The 15627-nt window shown below is 38.6% G+C and overlaps 1 pseudogene; it reads left to right on the forward strand.

Moving 5' to 3' along the window:
• The first annotated feature begins 9175 nt into the window (after nt 1–9175).
• Nucleotides 9176–9877, forward strand: LOC149183336 (bifunctional nitrilase/nitrile hydratase NIT4A pseudogene; annotated as a pseudogene).
• Nucleotides 9878–15627: the final 5750 nt, after the last annotated feature.

Here is a 15627-nt window from a genome sequence, read left to right on the forward strand (position 1 = left end):
CTCTAATTCTTTGAACTTTGCAAAGATAAATTCTCTTGGAATGTTATGTAGATCGATGCAACCCATGTTTATTTTTCTTTGTTGGAAAAGTACTTAGGTTTGGTCTTCGTAATTGTGTTTGTACTAATATATGATGTAAATAAGGAAAGAAAAAAATATTTGTTTAAGAAACATGGGTTTCATGCTTGATAGGTCAAGGCGTCCATTGAATGCTTTTAGGATTTGTTATGAGTCAAAATGAAGTCAATATCTTTTCTACAAAAATTCATTAGACCTTTAGCTACAAGTCCACCTTAAGATGCATCTACAAGTAGGCCTAAAGAAGCAGTACAAGTTAGCCTCATTACCTTTCTATTCGACATGGGGAAATAATTATATAAAGGAGGTAATTTAAATTCATTTGGAGAGATAAATATGAAGTTTGATGAATTGATAAGAAGCATATTAAGGACTAGCAAGAAGCATGAAAAAGAAAAAGGAGAACTGAAACTTATAGAAGTCTTCTCATATTGAAATCTCAGGAATCTGAGAATTACAAGAAGCTAAAGGAATCTGAGAATTTTAGGAAGGAGGCACAGTTAGAGGTCTGAAAGTTACAAGAAGGAGCCACAGTAATAGCATATCAAAGGTCTAAAATGTGTAATTAGAGGTACAATGATATGTTAGAGGTCTAAAAGTTATAGTAAGAAGTCATATCCATACTCTTGAAGCTTGAAAAAGGTGGCATCTTGTTGTGTTGACTTGAGAAGAATTTTAATGAAATATTGAAGAGTTGACTTGTAGCTAGAATCTGGATTGACTTGGTCATTGGGTCTTGAGAAGTCTCATTTTGATATGATTCTATAAGAAGGATATTGTTTGGGTTTTTCTCTAGCGTGGAGCCTACATTTGGTATCTTTTGCCTCTTGTAATTTCATTTTTGGTAATTTCTTGATGAAAGTGAACAAAAATAATTAATAAGAAGACAAAAAACTTCAAAAATAATTATCAAGCTAAGGAGAATCAAATGATTGACCTACAACTACTTTGATTTTCCAACATTCCTCAGAATAAATTCATGTTGTTTGTTTTACTCATAAGCACTTCATGTTTTTTGTGAACTTATATATACCTAACCTCATTTTTTTCTTTCCTTTGATGATTCTCAATTTCATGTATTACCTATTGTATCCTAAATTTTATGACTTCATTTTAGACTTTCTTCTTTCTGAAATCTATGTTACCTTAAAATTTGAAATGTTATGCTTTGATGTGCATGGATGTTACCTTATTGTTTGAAATGAAATTCTTTGTTGTTCATGGAATCTGTGTAAATGTTTCCTTAAAATATTTTGTAAGGGTGGTGGGAATATAGTCAACAAAGTTGATTGTTTCGATTATGATTTTTTCTTTATTTCATTCTCTACAATTATCTTATAAGGTTTTTCTTTTGTCAGGTTCAGTCTATAATTCTTCATTTCTTCAATGTCGGTGGGTATATCGTTTTCCATGCAACCTTGTTTTATAATGCACATGTACATATATTGTTCCATTGATTTTTCAAGAAAAAAATTAACTAAAATTAAGCATAGATATTTTGGTCGATAAGAGAAGAATTATATCATTGATTATGCCATTTCATGCATGATTTTAACTTCTAGTTTTCAAAAAAATCAAAAGCTATTTAATTTTTATAGTTTGGTTTTGCTTGATTTTTGTACTCTAATTTGAGAGAAAAATCATTGTTATTTTATATTAAGAATACAAAGAATATTTTTATAGAAATTATGGACAATAAAAATGATTTATTATGATTTTATCTTCAAGATTATAAGTATGTGCCATGTAATTCGCTAGGCTTGTTAGCCTAATGTAATAAACAACCTTTAATTATTCTTTAAGGAATGGAGATTATAATTTTCACAAACTTTTAATGAGTCTTAAAGGGATGGAGGTTACATTTTTTATGAACTTTTAAAATTAAGTAGGGAATTTGTTAGGGTCCAACCCTAACCCCTTTATTTGTGTAATAGGGTCGAGTCATAGTTATAGTTAGTTAAAGAGTAAATAAAGCCCGTATTAATAATTTTAAGTGGTTGACCCGCATTTAAGAAAGGGACCACAGTTAGTCGCAAACATGCCATGGTATTAGATAGATGGTATTGAGAGAACCATGGTAATGACGCATGGTATTGTATGTATGAATCCTATATAAAGGATAGAGACTCCCCATTGAGAAATATCGAGTCTAATTTTGTAATCAAGCTCTGCTCTGCTGGAGGTTGCCCCCTCGAAGAGGGAAGTGAACATTGCTTTCATCTCTGAATAATAAAATACTTTTTGTTTTTCTCATTTTGTTATGTGTTCTAGGTTGTATTTCTTCGCATATTTGGTATTCTAGAATTTCCTGCAGATCAAGAGCATAACAAGTGGTATCAGCGCACTCTCCAAGGCCGGTAGTACCTCCATTTTTGCCAGAAAATTTTTTAGGCTAGAGACGTGTTTCAGCGTCTTTAAACCACGGGATCTATTGTTGAGCACATAAACCTGTGTATTTGGGGAGGCATGCATGCAGGAAATACAAGAGGTGGTCATTCTTGTTGGACTCCCTTGTAATCCCTGTGGGTACCCCTTCGAGTAGTAGCACATTAGACAGAACCATGCACAGACTGCCTTCCCCATACCCTCTGGGTATATCAGAAGCCCCCTAGGCTCACTTGAAACCTCACCTTAGATAAACCATTGGTCATCTTGCTGCTACAGTACACTAAGAACAACACTCGGGGAGATTACTCGCACGTACGATAGGGTAATCGGGTAGTACGGCTAAGGGTATGGTTGATCCTCCTTAGTTAGTGCCCTGAAAGATTGGGCCGAGTACTATTGTTGGACTGTTATGTATATTGCGATCTGTACCACCTGACACTTTTTGAGACCATAGTTCCCTCGACTCTCTGAAGATCACCCATTATCTTATATTCCGTATCAGATCTAGCAGTTGGGGTTCTATCGCCGCCACAACAATCAAATCCACTAGTTGAGGTTCTACCACCACAGCACCATTCAGTCCAACTCACACTCAGCAGTTGGGGTTTCGCAAGTAGATCTGACCACTTTCATAGTGAGGCTTGTGGCTCCTATAGTCTGGGCCCGATTTTCGCAGGACATTGGGTAGGATCAAGTTTTCTGGAATTTGGCCACTGCAGTATTGATTAGTGGGACACTAACAAGAGACTTAGCCCATAAGATTCAGGACGATCAGCTGATCGCAGTGGTACTATTCACTTCTCAGCTTCAATTTTCAGGCGGTCCCAAATTTTTTCAAAGTGACAACAAGTGACCAAGATCTGTGTATTGTAGAAACCAGAGCTCAAGTGATGGCCAACGAGAATATCGGCGCCTTGAACAAAAGTTGGATCCTTTCCAGGGCCTAACGGAACAGATGCATAAATTCATGGCACAATTCAATATGTGCACGTCGGGGTTGCATCCAGAGGCACGGGGTATTAATGAAGACCTTGAAGGAGAATCTAGCCATCATATTGACTTCCATGGAAATCACCAACATTCCCACCCTTGCCCACCCAAGCTGGACATCTATAAATTTGATGGCTCTAATCCGGTAGTATGGGTAGCAAAAATGGAACAATATTTCATTATGAATGATATCCAAGATGATCAAACTAAAATAAGTGTGGGATCCCTTTACTTGGACCAAGAAAGATGGAAATGGTGGTAGTGGCATTGGAAATGCTATCCCGCGAACATAACTTGGAAGGTGTTCTCAAAATCTCTTTGTGACTGCTTTAACAGAGAATCTATTTTTTTGGGTCGTCTTACTAAGCTCTAATGGACAGGCACAATAAAAGAATACATTGCAACCTTTAAGACATTGGCCATCCGCACAGAAGGTTTGGGAGATGAATTCTACTTGGAATGTTTTATAAGTGGTCTCAAAGAAGCCATCCAAGCCCATGTCCGGATGCACCACCCACCTACATGGATGGACGCTTGCACAAAGGCTATCAAAGTGGAACGTGCTTTAGTTGCCCAGTCACCTCGTCCAAATTTCATAGCCAAGGGATGCCCCACCCAGGCTCAGGGCCCTACCCAAACACTTAAGGTTCAAAAGGTGTCTCCAGCAGAAATGGTTGAAAGAAGAAAACAAGGATTGTGCTACCACTGTGATGACAAATACTCCTCGGGGCATAAACGCAAGGAACCCATATTCTTTCAAATTAATATTATTGATCACAGCTCATCTGAGGAAGCCCCACCCCTTGAGGGACCAGAGGACAAAATTGAGGAAACCCAGCAGGACAATGAACTCCCAGCTACACAAAAGGAACCAGTTATCTCGCTACATGATTTAGCAGGTCGTTTTTGTGCCCCAAACTCTCAAAATCAGAGGCTTTATTAAACATCGCCATGTAGTGTTATTGATTGATAGTGGCAGGACTCATAACTTTACCCATCATCGAGTCGCCGAAGTTGTTCATTGTTTTGTCAGGGCAATCTCTAATTTCTAGGTCCAAACTGCTGATGGGGGGATAATGAAATGTGAACGCTGCTGTGAAAATATCAAACTTTAGATGGGAGACTACCACCTAAAGACCCATATGTTTGCGATTAACATAGGCAATTGTGACATTGTCTTGGGTGTTGAATGGCTTCACACACTAGGCCCAATCATCATGGATTTTCAGGAGTTATATATGAACTTTAAGTAGAATGACCACATGCATACCCTCCGTGGACTCCAAACAGGTGTTCCTTCTATCATCAGCTCACATCGCATGGAATTTTTTTTGAAAATGGACCATCATGGAGTTATCGACCTGTTTAATGCCATCCAGGCCATAGAGCCCACTACTCTTCATATTCATCTTGAGATGCAATAGGTCTTAAATTGCCACCGGAGGTATTTGACAAACCTAAAGAGCTTCCACCCTCTAGAGAGGAACATGATGATAGCATCACTTTGGTCCCAGGGGTACAACCGCCGAATGTGTGCCCATATCGATATCCTTTTGCCGAAAAGAATAAAATTGAAAAAAACATAAAGGAACTCCTTGAAGCTTGTGTTATTCGTCCTAACATCAATCCTTATTCATCACCAGTGGTCATGGTGCTCAAGAAATATGGGGAATGACGCATGTGTCCAGACTTTTGGGCCCTCAACATGCTCATTGTCAAAGAGAAATTCCCTATCCCATTTGTTGATGCTCTTCTTGATGAACTAAATGGTGCTCAATTCCTTACTAAGCTAGATCTTCACTCTCGCTAACACCAAATACGCATGAAAGAAGTAGACATTCCCAATACTTCTTTCCAAACTCATGAAGGCCATTATGAATTCTTGGTCATGCCATTTGGTCTCTATAATGCCCCATCCACTTTTTAAAGCCTCATGAATCACTTGCTGAAACCATATCTCCGAAAATTTTTCCTCGTTTTCTTTGATGACATTCTCATCTACAGCCTAACCTAGGAAAAACATCTTCAGCATGTAGACCTACTCTTGCAACTGCTCCAGAATCACAAATTATTTGTCAAATTGTCCAAGTGCTCTTTTGGCATGGAATAAGTCAAGTATTTGGGCCACATTGTGGGTCGTGAAGGTGTCTGGGTGGATCCCAAAAAGATACAGGCAATGCAAGATTGGCCCCAACCAAAAACCTTGAAGAGTTTGAGGGGATTCTTGGGTCTCACCGGCTACTATCGCAGATTTTTCCGCAATTATGGTCGCATTTCTATACCCCTCACTAACATTCTCAAGAAAAATTCATTCCTCTGGACTAATGCAACACAATAGGCGTTTATGGCTCTCAAATAGGCCATGCATTCCACTCCCATATTAGCACTACCCGACTTCACCAAATCTTTTGTGATTAAATGTGATGCTTCAAGTACTAGTATTGGTGTTGTCTTAATGTAGGAAGGTTGACCCTTGGCTTTCACTAGCCAACAACTGAGTGGGAAACATCTGAGACAATCTACCTATGAGAAGGAGACGATGGCCATCTTACATGCAATAGATACCTGGCGACCATACTTATTGGGGCAGCATTTCCAAATCCGTACAGACCATCAAAGCCTCAAATATTTTTTGGAGAAACATCTATCCTCGCCCCAACAAAATAAATGGCTAGCCAAAATGTTGGGATATGATTATGAGATAATTTACAAGAAGGGGTGTGACAATTTAGTAGCAGATGCTTTATCACACCAATTTTAGGATGAAAGCACACTGCTATCAATCTCTCTTCCCATACAAGATTGGATTGAAGAAGCCCGTAAGGAATGGTTTTCACACCCCTCTCTCTCCCAGTTGGCTACTCTTGGAAGGATGAGATTCTTCGCTACAGGGATAGAGTAGTTATATCACCGACATCCACCCTCGAAACGTGCATTTTGGTAGAGATGCACTCATCTCCCACTGCAAGCCATGCAGGCTTTTAGAAGACTTATGCTCGCACCCATCGTTCTTTCTTTTGGACAAGCATGAAAACTGACATTATTACTTTTGTAGCTGAATGTGAGGTGTGTCAATGCCGCAAAGGAGAAACAGTCAAGTTACCAGGCACCTTACAACCATTGCAAATCCCTACCTCTGTCTAGATGAATGTTTCTATGGATTTCATTAATGGTCCCCCAAAGTCAGGAAACAAATTAGTCATCATGGTGGTTGCTGACAAACTTTCTAAGTATGCTCATTTTTGCGCTCTACCCCACCCATTTACCCCCACTTTGGTGGCTCAAGCTTTCATGGACAAGATCTTCAAACTGCATGGCATGCCCACTTCCATTATGTCTAATCATGATCTGACTTTCACCAGTAACTTTTGGCAAGAAATTTTCAATCTACAATGCACCCAACTCCAACTAAGTACTTCCTATCATCCCCAAACTGATGGTCAAACTGAAGTAGTCAACAAATGTTTGGTTACATACCTAAGGTGCTTCACTTCAGAAAAGCAACATCAATGGGTACAGTGGCTACCTTTAGCTGAATGGTGGTATAATACTAACTATCATGCAGCCACCATGATGACTCCATATGAAGCAGTGTATGGCCAACTCCTACCTTCACCTATTTCTTATATCCATGGATGCTCTAAGTTGCAAGCAGTGGATCAATTCCTACAGAACCGTGCAGCCATGATAGCCCATTTCAAAGATAATCTCCATCAAGCTCAAAATCGAATGAAGCAACAGGTAGATCAACATCGTTTAGAGCACACATTTCAAGAAGGGGATCAGGTATTCCTACGGTTGCAACCATATAAGCAAACATCACTCAAATAAAAGCACTGCCAAAAATTAGCCCCAAAATTCTACAGACCTTATCGAATACTTCAGCGCATTAGAGCAGTAGCCTACAAGATAGCCTTGCCACCAACTACAAAAATACATCCATTCTTCCATGTCTCATGCCTCAAGAAAGTGGTGGGGAACAATGACAGAATTCAAACCAGTCTACTTGAATTGGATGAAGAAGGTTCACTCTAGCTCCAACTTGAACAGGTCCTTGATACGCAGGAACGACATCTGCGCGACCGCACTATCAAGTAAGTCCTCGTCAAGTGGAAAGACACCTCCCCAAAAGATGTGACCTAGGAACCATACACCATTCTTCAGCAGTTTTCGCAGCTTCAACCTTGAGGACAAGGCTGCTTTTGATGGGGAAGGGCATGTTAGGGTCCAACCCTAACCCCTTTATTTATGTAATAGGGTCAATTCATATTTATAGTTAGTTAAAGAGTCAATAAAGCCCATATTAATAATTGTAAGTGGTTAAGCCGCATTTAAGAAAAGAACCACAATTAGTCGCAAATGAGCCATGGTATTAGATAGATGGTATTGAGAGAACCATGGTAATGACCCATGGTATTGTATGTATGAATCCTATATAGAGGATAGAGACTCCCCATTGAGAAATATCGAGTCTTATTTTGTAATCTAGCTCTGCTCTACTAGAGGTTGCCCCCTCGAAGAGACAAGTGAACATTGCTTTCATCTTTGAATAATAAAATACTTGTTGTTTTTCTCATTTTGTTCTGTGTTCTGGGTTGTATTTCTTCGCATATTTGGTATTCTGGAATTTCGCGTAGGTCAAGAGCATAAAAAAATTCATCAAGAAGTAACTCTCCTTAATGAGTATAATGATTTTCTCTCCCTTTCATTTATCAATTTCGATCCTTGCTCATTACGCTGAAAGGTGTTTTTTTCACAAAGTTGGGGTGAGAAAACATTGTTCACTACAACCAATCGCATAGCTACATTTTCTTCCTCCTCTATCCACTGAAAATACGACATGTAGCGGCTCTGTCATCCTAGTGTCATCTAGACATAGGTTGTCGATGATTTGAGCTCATTGAAATTGAATCCTTTTCATGGAGACTGTCGATGTCCACCTTGCATTTTAGGTTACAGAAAATCGATCGAGGAGATTAAGCATAATAGTACAGCAAGGTCAAATGTGATGATACAGTGGAATGAATCCATGATTCTATTTTTATATTAGCATTCCCACTTCATTGTCATGATTCTCATAGAAGATTCATGAGAATTTACCACAAGTGGCCCAAATTTAGATTCAGGTTCAATACTAATTCATTCCTGGACAAGTGAGCTCGATGTAGTTTATGGAAAATGACAGTAGATTAGAAAAAAGAACAGAATATTTCGTGACTGGATGATGAAGAAAAAGACACAAAAAATGAAAATGGGAGAGGATGGTATATATTTGGGTGGGTCTCCCACAAGAAGAATTATCATCTTCTTGTGAGTATATCATTGTAATTATTATCATCTTCAACAACAGTGTCTATTATAAGCATCCCCGAAGTGGAAGTTGAAATGAGATCGACACCATCTAACGTCAGGACTGATGCCAGGACTGTTCAAGCCAGCGTTGTTCAAGCCTCCAATATCTTCTACAACACTCCTTCTACTCTCGATAAAGCTGAAATATTGATAGTAGAAGGTGATGTTTGTGGGTCATAGTTGTTTGTGTTTCCTAAGGCCTTTATCGATGGCTATCCTCAAGGTTCTAGTTTTGGTGTTGTAATGCATATTCTCTTTGAAGGGTCAGGAAGAGTTTTGTAAATACCATGCTTCTATTATTGATGTGATGGGACTATAAGTAAAGATTATAACAACTACAACTGCAAAATATAAAGTAGATGTAGAAATGGGAGTGATAGAGCGAGCAAGTTTCACACTATATTGTATTGTTCTTTTATTTGATCCTCAAGGAAGATTCATAGGGAAGCACCATAAATTGATGACAACATCTTTGGAGCATCTAATTTGGGGTTTTGGTGATGGATCTACCTTACCTATGTATGACACAACAATTGGGTGTGTGTTATGCTGGGAAAACCGAATGCCTCTTTTGAGAACAACTATGCATGCTAAAAGGGTGGTACTGTATTGTGCACCAACTATTCATGCAAGAGATTCATGGAAAATATCAATGTGTCATATAGGTCTGGAGGGTGGATGTTTTGTGTTGTGAGCTAATCAGTGCTGCAAAAGAAAAGACTTACCTCTTCCCCCTGACTATGTCTTTGGAGGTTCAAAGGAGAATATGTCTCTAGAGAGTGTCGTATGTGCAAGTGGAAATGTTATCATTTCTCCTTATGGTACTGTATTGGCAGGGCCCAATTTTGAAGGGGAGCATCTAATTACTGCAGATCTCGATTATGGTAAAATTGCGCGAGAAAAATTTGATTTTGATGTGGTTGGGAACTATTCAAGACCAGATGTGTTAAAATTGATGGTAAATGAATATTCAAATAATCTTGTAACATTTTCTTTAGGGACAACAACATCAAAAAAAAAAAAAAAAAACAATCTGCAAGCATGGCCCATACATTCAGATGCTTCTTAAATGGATTTCAATATTGTCATAATGGTCAACTATGCTACCATATGGCATGATGGACAAGCTTGAGCATGAATAGAAGGAACAATTTGTTATTGAGAATTGTTATTTACGTATCCAAAATGTAGAACTACATAGACCATATTTTTTGTAAATGTTATCTTTGATGACTAGAAAGAAAAAATTTCCATTGCGACCATGGAAACATTTATTTAGGTAATTAAAATGTAGAACTACAAACACCATAGCTTCTGTAGTAATTTATATTTGCATATAGAAAAAGTTAGACATTATTTTATGGAAAGGGAGAAAAATCAAAGAATATTGTGGTTATAGATGTCTAGTTTTGGTTAATAGGCAGAGATTACTTGAATACAAGATATTGAAATAATTTGGAAAAAGAGAACCGATATCAATCACAACCGAAGATATTTATTTTGCCCTTTGTCATTCTAAACTGAGCCTTCGAAGAGCTTTCGCACACAAAAATTCGGTTTTATTTTTTCTGTTGTATATGTTGAATATAGTAAATGAAGCATCTTGTTGTGAAAATCTTTGCCACCAAACTTCACATCCCCTCTGACAATCTTCACCTAAAATGTGCCTCTCTCGAACAATGGATAATTAAGGGTGCCTCCACCTAGGTCGAAATTAAAGACAATGTTTTTTTATCAGAGGAATAAACCTTTGTACCAAATCTGTAACCTATATCTATGGTAGGAGGTTAATTAATATTTTTCGTGGCATTAAGACAGTCATTGGTAGACTTCCTCTAAGAAGCCCAAAAATGGGCCACTACAATTATGACAACATTTTCCACCTTAGAATTGACGAAAGGTTTTTGTTGCAAAGTTGGTCTATATGCTTCATAAGTTTAAATAATTTTGCATGGAACATTCCACCGAGAGATAAAAAGGAATGATGAAAGGAGTGGGGAACGTAATTGAACCGAGAGGTGCAAAGGAACACCAATAGGAGAAGTGTGGAATGTGTTGCACTGAGAGGTGCAAAGGAAAGCTGAAAGGAGGAGTGGGGAATTTAATTGCACCAAGAGGTGCAAAGGAACGCTGATAGGAGTGGGGAATGTGGAAGGTAATAATCAAGTAAAAGAGACGGAGTTAATGATTAAAGTGGAAATCAAAATGGAAATTGAAGTATTTTATTCATGGCTTAGTTTGATTTTTTTTTTATTACTATTTTTAAATTTTTTAATGTATTTATTATTTTATTATGTTTAAATTTAGCGTTTAGTGACAAAATCTCCTTAATAATGGGCTCTCGGGTGCCTCTGGTGCAAAAATTATTTAAGTGGACATTAAAATATGTTAAGTATAATGAATATCAAAGCGAAGAGGATGTCAAAGGGATGCCTTAACATACAAAAATAGTCAAATTAATCTTATAAGATTCTCGTGATCGTAATTAGATTTCAAATTATGTAATGTTGGAAACATTAGAGAGAAGTGAAGTAGAATTCACCCATGTCTAGTTTCCCAAATATCTCAAAATCTGCAATGGAGATAAGAATGGTCATTCTAATGTGATATGGGTCTCCTCCCTTTCCTTATCGTTTGAGAATTTTCATCTTCTAAAGGCTTTCTTTATTGCACAGAGTTATTCTTCTTCCTGCGATACAATGAGATTGAATCTTAGATTGTAATACGAGAATAATGTGTTTCTTCTAGCAATACAATAAAATTGTCTTCTTTCCTTATTACACCAAAATATGCTTCCTTAGTGATATAATATATGTGTATCATTTCAAAAGATGGTTTCTAAATGATATGTCCGTTGAGATTTGTAGCTTGGGAGGTACTCCAAATCCTAGGATTGAGGGTTGTGGAGGAGTTGGCTCATAAAATTATTTTGTGGGCTGAAACCCAAGCTTGGGGTTTTGTATTCATCGATGTTGAGGCTAAAACCATGAAAAGAATTGGACATGTGATTGATGGAGATGATAGAGGATGTCGAGATGAATTCAACACATTAGGAATCATTGAATTCTGAGTTGTCTAAGTGGAGATATTAATTTTTGAAGTTAAGTGTGGCCAAAGGTGGCTCAAGAAGAAGGGTCAGCGTAGCTTAAGGAAGGCCCTAGATGGGCTAGACGTTTCCCTAGAGTCTTGTATAAAAATAGGTGAGTTATACCTCATTAGAGACACATCCTAAGTGCATATTCCATCATGGATTAGCTATGTGTTTGAAGTGTGGATCTGAGGCAAGATAAAGGAGACCATGACAGAGTTTTGAGAAAGGTTTTCTCTGTGTTTTGGTGCATATTTCTCTATGGAGAAGACCACAACTTTGACGCAACTAGGAAGGTGCTTAAGTGTAGAGTTGTAGGAAATTTTTGGTATGTCTCCGTTACAAACCAGGCTATAGTAATAGAGGTGAGTTTGGATGTGATTGCACATGTTTTATGGTGTGTTTTGGCACTGTTCTGGGTTGCAGGTGTTGTCAGATACAACAGTGAGTTGGAGGGATAGTTGGATGGGTCGAGAGGCCTAGAATTACTCTCCTAAATCAGTTGCAGTCAACAATGGAAGGTCGTAGTCAGAAAAAGGATCATCTCCATGTGTTTGAGGGTAGTTTGTGGTGTTATGGTGAACAAATAACTGTAAGGTGTCTTGTGTGGACTTTACAAGGCATGAAATAGTGCACAAATAGCCGAGTTTGGACAGCGAAGGAAGAAACTCTTTGTGAGAGGTCTAAACAATGTTTTTATAGTGGGTTGGGGTTGTTTTTGTGTGCCCTAACTAGTCTTGTGAAATCACAGATCCCAAGGCAAGGAGGAAGCAACATTATATTGCAGAAGATTTCTTGATTAATGGAGGTATGCTAGTTGGATGATAGTCCTAAATTAGGATAGTTGTGGACATCCTAAGGAGAAATCACATAAACAACTTATGTATCATGCCAAGAGGACAAATAGAAGGTTGCATAATAGGTATGGTTGTCCTCTTGAGTTGATGTGACTTGGATGTGAATGGTTGTCCTAAGAGAATCCTGTTGGAAGCCAAGATGAAGGGCTTCATAGGTGTTGAATGCCCTAACTAGGAGTAGATGCTACAAAAAGGATTGGTCACTCATGGTCTATTGGAGGGCAGCATGAGAGTGAACCAAGTGTGGATAGTGAATTGGGCATTTATGCTCTATTGGTGGACAGTGTGATAGTGCTCAAGTTGGAGCCCAGTGTGCAAAACTTTGATGGAAAAAAGAAGCTACTAGAGTGGCATTTGTTGAGATCAAGGGTTTGATCATCCATGAGAAATTTTTGCATCCCTAGACTTGTGTGTGGAGAAGGGCATCTACATTAGAAGATGGGTAGTCCTCCTATCCCATGTTCATTGTGGGATATGGACATCTTGCAGTGATAGGTGGCTACCCTTTGTGCCTTATGTTAGTCTTCATTAGAGTAGTGCAGGAAGCCTATAATGGGTTGAAGTCCCTGAGTAGATGAGGAGCAGTAATGGGAAGTTGTGAGTTGTTCACAAACAGAGTTTTTAACAACTCAACAGGAGTGTCAACGTGTTGTGCCCTTGATGGACTAAGGCACAACTAGTGTGTAGATTGGATAACCGAGGTTCAGTGTCCAGATGGACTTGGAGCATTGATAGAGTCAGGTGTTGTAGATCGAGAGTCGAAGGACTGGGAAGGTACAGGGTATGACTGAGAGGAGTTGTGATTACATGCTACATCAGTGAGATGGTCGAAGTATCTTGTTGAGGGTGGATTGGTTGTCGATGGACTGACATCAAGCCCTAGTTTTGTATCTTGTATCAGTGGATGTATGAGGGCCATTATCCCTTGTATGGGAGCCCTAGACTGTTGTATTATTCATTTGGATTAATATAATGAAGTTGTCTTATTGTACATAAAATTGTGTAAACAGTTGTGTATATTTTGTGCACTAGTAGATTTACTGTTGTTTATATTCTGTTGTACAAAGTAGACTCATTGTATACTTGGTTTGGTAGCATCAGCGATTTAATATTATATCCTAAAAACCAGTATCATGAAAAACAACAATTTCAACATCTAAACTGGATTCTCCAGTGATATACCTCTAAGTCTAGTATTTCTCATTGCACTTGGATGAATTCCTTCATGCCTAGCTAATTGGAATCCCCTTTGGGCTGATTCAATTAAGACATGGAGCCATAGCTCAGAAAATCCTTTGTCTGAGAAGTTGAACTAAGTTACAAGTTGCATTCTGTTGTAGGGAAAAGTATCTGATTCGGATGACCCTATCCCACTCTAAGGGTGATAGTACCTCAGCAACAACTGTAAAGAAAACTACTTAAGGTTTACTTCTTTACGAAAGCAAGAGAGAATGAGGAAATGCACTAACCGTTGCCTTGCGCTTAATGTCGAATCCAAACTCTTCTCCTCGCTGCTTGCTCCCAGCTCCTTGCTCTTTTGCTGGCCCAGCTACAATGAGATCCTGCAAAATAACAAAGAAGGAAACTACAAGAAGCATGCAATCATAACTGATTCAAGGATTAACATAAATCAAATATACAATCATCACAATATATCATTGAAACAAGTGCATATAGAAGAACCTCAATAGCTTTTATTAATGAAGAAGTAAAGTTCTGAGAGAGTTACAACCATTGAAGGCCCCAATCCAGCAACACCTCCCAGCAGAAAGAATTTCTCCTCTTCACCTCCTTCAAGCAATCACCCAATAGTTCTATAGTGAAACCAACAGCATATCATTACTTTGCACAAAATTCCAGCCCCCTGAGCTCATAGGAGAGAGCTCAATATATAGATGAATTGAGAAAGGATGAGTCAGCTTGCAACTGATGTGTAGCTGCCTTGTGTCCTCTCTCTCTTCAGTTGATCTTCAGTTCTTGAGTCCACTTGGAGAACCTTGCTTCCACTTGGAGAAACAGAGCCTCTGACTCATCACAAGGCGAAATCCTGATCCAAGTGTCATTTTTGGAAGATTCCAGAGCAATGACTCAGTGTGCCACTTGTCCCATCTCGCTCAGCGCAGGTGGCCTTTGTTCCACTTGCTTTGCAACGCAGGTACACCATGGAGGAGTTGAGTTTCAGCGCAGAAGCCTAGTGGAGCACCTGCTTTGATTTCAGGGTTGCTTGTTTTTTAGTGTTTTCAGGTGGAGAAATGATCTGAGAGCTGTTGGTTTGCTGACCTTGTTCCTCTAGGGGTAGGAACATCATGTTTTAGGGACTTTGGATCCCTTGGATTATTGACAATTCATGCCTGATGCTGTAAGGCACAAAATTGTCTATAACATATGCCCCCTAAAGTATGAGGTCGTTTATCGGGTGAAATGCTTTATTAGGAGGATCCGAAGTTCATTCAATCTGCTGAGAAGTGTCCTGTAATAAGATACAATACAATACATTATTTTTCATTCTTTTTTTTTTTTCATGATCTAGCTGAGGCGGGCATTCCCATGCTCAGCTTTATAAATTCATTTTGGTACATAGCACAGACGATCGTCTGATGGTAGACTGATAATTCTCTGCTGAAATTATCATCCTTTGAGAAGGATGATCATCTGCTACAATGATGTACATATCAAATGTCTTTATATCCTGAATACATATCGCAGCCCGGATGGATGAAACTAGATCCGGGGTCTTCAATCTCTTCCGATCTTCACTCGATGCACAAGTCGATCCATGTGAGAATTTCTTGAAGTCGAACATGGAAAGACATCGCTTGATTACCGGTCAATGATGTAAACCGTTAACAAGCGCGAGAGGAATCACCGATAAGG

Source organism: Pinus tabuliformis, chromosome 3_2 (assembly GCF_031772625.1).
Source record: "Pinus tabuliformis cultivar Carrire ecotype Pingquan chromosome 3_2, CPIR1, whole genome shotgun sequence".
Taxonomy (NCBI): Eukaryota; Viridiplantae; Streptophyta; class Pinopsida; order Pinales; family Pinaceae; genus Pinus; species Pinus tabuliformis.